This window comes from Acomys minous, assembly GCF_964271855.1.
Source record: "Acomys minous genome assembly, chromosome: 13".
NCBI lineage: Eukaryota > Metazoa > Chordata > Mammalia > Rodentia > Muridae > Acomys > Acomys minous.
Window position 1 is genome coordinate 45838094 of NC_140495.1, and position 5814 is coordinate 45843907.

General features: G+C 44.3%; 1 pseudogene across 1 annotated transcript; it reads right to left on the minus strand.

Moving 5' to 3' along the window:
* Window positions 1-1668: 1668 nt before the first annotated feature.
* Window positions 1669-2885, minus strand: LOC311580254 (casein kinase II subunit alpha-like; annotated as a pseudogene). Its single transcript has one exon. The product of its transcript is annotated as a casein kinase II subunit alpha-like (transcript).
* Between the last annotated feature and the right edge of the window lie 2929 nt (window positions 2886-5814).

Below are 5814 nucleotides of genomic sequence, written 5' to 3' on the forward strand. Positions count from 1 at the left end.
TCTGCTATCAAAAAGAGCTGTACAATAAAATCGCTGTCGGAAGAATCCTGAGTTGCCGCGTCTCCTTTATTGGCGAAGGCTGCGCGCGACACACCCTGGATTCCACGCTGGGTCACCCGAGGTAGGTGCGGGTGCTCTGCAGCTCCAGTATCATTTTGAGGTAGAGTATGTAGAGCCAGTTTTCATATGTTTGGCTGGGCTTTGAATATCCTGCCCTCTGTCCCTGGGGCTTTGGGTCCTAGGTTCAGACCACCCTAGAGTGCCTGAATCCCTGTTGGCTTCTAGAAATTGTTTAGGTTTCTGCCTGATCCAACCAGGTAGTGGGGCCTAGGTTCTGCCTGCCAAGGAGAGCAGCTACTGTCTTTTGATGGTTGTTGGTTGGCTAGATACTTGCCCTGTCTCCTCTGACCTGCCCAGCCACTCCCAAGAGTGTGAGGATCCCAGCTAGGCTGTGGAACCTGGCTAGGCTGGTATAGTTATGATCAGTTGTACCAGGGTAGTCTTCTGGGGCTAGCTGTTTGGTTTCTGCCCAGCCCTGCTCAGAGGGCTGTTGCAGCCCTTGACTTCTGGCACCATTTCTGGCCTCAGATCACACTGCTGTGGCTGTGTATCCCTGATTTCAGCAGCTTGCAACTTGCAGGCAGGGTCCAGACCAGGCTCTGGGGTCTGGATTGCTCTCTGTAAGGGTTCCTTCTCATAGCATGCAGCATCTGGGGACTGTACCCAGTGCCGACTGGTGCCCGAATGGTGCCTAGGCTTTCTGTGGGCTTCCATGGGTTGGGGTTGGGGGTCTGAGGCCCCAATCCATCCTCATAGCTTTCCCTCATCCAGGAGTTTTGAGGCATCCCCGCTGCAGATTTAGTCCCAAATGCTGAGTTTGCCCACCAAGCAAGGCTACCACTCAGAGCTTGTCACTTACAGTCTGGGTCCTGTCCAGGCACTGGGGGACTCATCGGTCATCCTTCCTGGGGTGCTGAATGACCAGAGGTTTGACTAACCCGTACTTGATACTGTGTGGATCTCTCTCGACCAGTTATGCACAACACCCGCTGTCTGTGGGTCCAGTTAGTATCTGTGGTCTCTTCCTTGCAGATCAGGCAGCATGCGTCTTCTTCGCCACCATCTTGCCCCAAGAATTTTAACATTTTGATGTCACTAAGACAGATCCACCTCCACCAGAGCCAGGTGAAGCCACGGATGCAGTCCTGAAGAGGTGAGCAAGTGGCCAGCAGAGTCATGTTCAGCTATGTTTATCACCTCTGGAAAAGAGTGTGATCTAGAACTCCAAGCATGCAGAATGTGGAAAGCAATGTGGGAAGAGCGGGAAAGCTCTGCCCAGATGCAGCAGCAGAACGAGGCCAGTTTATCTCTGTTCTTTAGTGGTATGGAACTGAATTTAGAAGGGGAGAAAAAATTTGTCCATGAAATATTCCACCTGCAGGTAATTTTTTTTCAGGGAATTCCTTGAGTTATGAAAATTCCAAGTTGAAAAAAAGAAAGAAAATCAGCCTATTATAATTTTTTAATGACTCCATTACTAAATCCACAAGCAACAGTTCAGACGTGGTGCTGTTGAAGTTCTCACTCCTCCCGACCAGGTGCAAGCTGCACCAAGGAGAGAGTGGACTTCCCTACCTCTGCTCAGGGATCAGGAGATAGATGTGGTCATTACTGCTGAGTGCCAGCGGCAGCTGGAACAGGTATCCCAAAGGAGTTGGCAGCAGCTATCATTGTCGAGTCTGCCAAAGGTCCAAGCGGCAAAGGAGTTGGCACTGAAGAAATCCCTGATATCATAATGGCGCTGCTGACAGGTGTACTGGCCCCAGCCATGCTAGATGAACTCATTTGAGCCTGGTCCTTCACAATAGTGTAGAAATGGTGTTCCATGGTCTCTTTTGCAGTGAGCCATGACCGGTGGTCACATCCTAGCAGCTTGTCCAGAAAATCCAAGGCCCTAGGGCTGACAAGGTGCTGGTTTTCACTGTGGACAAAGTGTTCCCATCACTTACGAGAGTGTCTGCCCGTGATATCATCGAAACGTGGATCTAATTCAATGTTGGTCTTGTCAATATAGTAATATAAATCTTCTGTTCCAAGAACCTTGGCTGTCCTCACCAACTGATCATAATTGTCATGTCCATGGAAAAGAGTTCCTTCTGGAAGATCATACTTGCCAGCATTCAACCAAAGCTCCACATATCCAAACTATAATCATGCATCTGATAATCTATAAGTAGCTCTGGACCTTTGAAGTATCGGGAAGCAAGTCAGACATTATATTCTTGGACAGGATGGTAAAACTCAGCTAAACCACAGTCTATTAGCCAGAGCTTTCTGTGCTCATGATCAATCATGACATTATGGGGTTTCACATCTCTGTGCATAATCCCCATGCTGTGACAGTAATCCAGGGCTTTCAAATTTTCATACATGTGAAATTGAATGTCATAGTCTGTTAATATCTGGTACAATTGCTTGAAGTCTGTGTTGTTTACATGTTCAAAAAACAAGACAGGGAGGGGTTCATGATACAGGGTCTTTTACAATGTCTGTAAGTGTGATGATGTTGGGACCACCTCTCAAATTCTCCAAAAATATTTATTTCACGCTTAATTTTCTTCTTTTTTCACTGGCTTGAGAATTTTAACAACAACCTTTTCATTATTTGTGACATTGATGGCTTCAAACACTTCACTGTATTTGCCTTTGCCAAATTTTTGAACAAGCTGGTAGTCATCCTGATTTCCCCATGTGACTCATAATCCCAGTTTTCTCAGGGTCTGTGGGTGTTAACATCTGTGTAAATTCTGGTCCTGCTTGGTACAGGTCCCGGCATGTCAGACAGGTTGATGGACAAAGCTGAACTTGATGTTTGAGGATCTGGCAGTCACCATGTTTAGAAGCAGATGTGGGTAAGAGCTTGTTTCAGATCTTTCTTCAAACAGTGGTGGAAGCGGCAGCAGTAGCAGCCGCACTCCCCTTCCCTCATGCAGACAATATGGCAGCGGTGGAGCTGAGCTAGGAATCTTATCTTTTTTCTATTCCTATTATTTTTAGGTTTGGCCTTTTCATAGTGTCCCAAATTTCTGGGTGTTTTGTGTTAGAAACATTTTGGATTTAGCACTTTCTTTGACCAATGTATCAATTTCTTCTTTTATATCTTCTCTGCCTGAGACTCTTATCTGTCTCTTATTCTGTTGCTGATGTTTGCATCTGTAGTTCCTGCTCTCTTTCCTAAGTTTTTCATCACTAGACTTGCTTCAGTTTATGTTTTCTTTATTGCTTCTATTTATGTTTCAGGTCTTGATCAGTTTCATTCATTTGCTTCACCTGTTTGCTTGTATTTTCCCGTATTTCTTTAAGGGATTTATTTATTTGCTTCATCTAATTGATTTATTTTCCTGTAATTCTTTGAGGGATTTGTTCTTTCCCTCTTTGAAGGCCTTTATCATCTTTATAATATGAAATTTAAGGTCACTTTCTTGCGCTTCAGGTGTGTTAGAATGTTCAGGGCTTGATGTAATAGGATACTGGGTTCTGATGATGCCATGCCATACTGTCCTGAGTTTTGTTGGGTGTATTTTTTATGCTGGCTTTTTAGCTATCTGGTTGCCCTGATGTTGGCAGGCCTGGAGGTGCCTGATGGTGTTAGGCCTCTGAGGTTTCAGGTAGAGCTGGCTAGTAGTCCCTGATGGCTCCTGGCCTCTGGTAATACCTGCTAGCTGCTGGATTCTAGGATTGCAAGTGGAGCTGGTGCCAAGGAACTGACCCCTGAGGGCCCAAGGCAAACCTCAGCACTTCTGAGGTTGCCTGGAGAAACCTGGAAGGCAAGGAATCGAGGGAGTTCCTGATGGCTGCCAATCTCTGGGATGCAGGTAGAGCACCGCCCAGAAACTGTCACACAGAAGGGAAGGGGGCAGGGCTCACTGCTGCCACCTAGTTTTTATGCCAGAGAATAAGGAACCAGAAGACTAGAAAAGATTGTTAGAGTTAATTTGAGGCTAAGCATAGCAATTCAGTTAGAAGCTGAGGGAAGCCAGTTTGAGTCAGCTTGGAGAGGAGTTTGAGCTAGATCATCTGAGTTGAATCAATCAGTCAGAATTCAGTTAGAACTAGTAAGGGTGAGCTTATTTAGCAGTAAGCTTTCAAGACAACAATTATCCTTTTAATATTTTATTAATTTATTCATATTACATCTCAATGGTTATTCCATCCCTTGTATCCTCCCATTCTTCCCTCCCTTCCATTTTCCCCTTACTCCCCTTCCCTATAATTGTGACTGAGGGGGACTTCCTCCCCCTGTACATGATCATAGGCTATCAAGTCTCTTCTTGGTAGCCTGCTATCCTTCTTCTGAGTGCCACTAGGCCTCCCCTTCCAGGGGCCTTGGTCAAATATGGGGCATCAGAGTTCATGTGAAAGTCAGACCTCACTCTCCACTCACCTGTGGAGAATGTCCTGTCCATTGGCTATCTGGGTAGGGGTTCAAAATTTACTGCACGTATTATCCTCAGCTGGTGCCATAGTTTGAGCAGGACCCCTGGGCCCAGATCTGCCCATCATAATGTTCTTCTTGTAGGTTTCTAGGACCCTCTGTATCTTTCTATTTCCCCATTCTCCCATGTTTCTCTCACCTAAAGTCCCAATAAGATGTCCTTCCCTCTATCCCACTTTGTTGGTAAGTGAAGACTTTCACGGGACATGCCCCTTGGGCTAGTATGCAGATATAAGTGAGTATATACCATTTGACTCTTTCGGCTTCTGGGTTAACTCACTCATTATGATCAATTCTAGTTCAACCCATTTGTCCACACATTTGGGGAATTCCTTGTTTTTAATACTGAGTAGTATTCCATAGTGTAAATGTACCACAGTTTCTTTATGCATTCTTGTACTGAGGGACACTTAGGCTGTTTCCATGTTCTGGCTATTATGAATAAGGCCACTATGAACATGGTTGAGCATATAAGACAACAATTATATCAGGTGAATAAAAGTTATATTTACAATAAGGTGCTTATAGGGGGCATAATTGGTAGGCTTATTTCTGGATATCTCCAGCCTCCAATAGTATTTTATTTTTTTCTCAGCACTATGTAAGTTATTTGGGACCTTCTGTGCTTCCATATAAGTTATATGTTTTTCCTCATTTCTATGAAGAATGTCACTGAAATTTCTATGGGGGATCCTAGCACCATTTATAAGAGAAACTATTGTTTTGCCATTACATGTTCTTGGCACCTATGTGAAAAACCAGTTGGTTACATATAAATGAATCTGTTTTTGTGATCTCTTTTCTGTTGATGGGTATCTATGTTTTCACTCTAGCATTTTTCTCTTTTAATTACCATAACTTTATAGTAGATTTTGGAATTAGGTAGTATTAGGTATTAGGGTTTGCTACTCTTAACTTTGTTTGAAATGATAACATGACAATCTGAAATTGTCCCCTTCAATGTGATGCTATGCAGTGCTCTGGGACACACATATCATGAGCTTTGGTTCCAAGTGCTGAATTCTGAGATGACAGAATACACCACCATTCTGTGCTGGGTATTTATTTACATGTTCCTTTGGTGACTTAAAGGGAATGGGCTTTGTCTGGTATTGGAGAGTGAGATGAGTGAGGAATAGGGTATGGAGAGAGAGAGAGAGAGAGAGGGAGGGAGCACTCTGCTTGCTTCTGTTCCTTCAGTTAAGTCTTGGCTACACTTCCAGAGAAAGACTCTTGGCATCAATGTTTGCGTTAATGTTCTTTCACTTGCTGTGATAAAAAAACATTCAGACCAAAAGTAGCTTCATGAAGGGAATGCT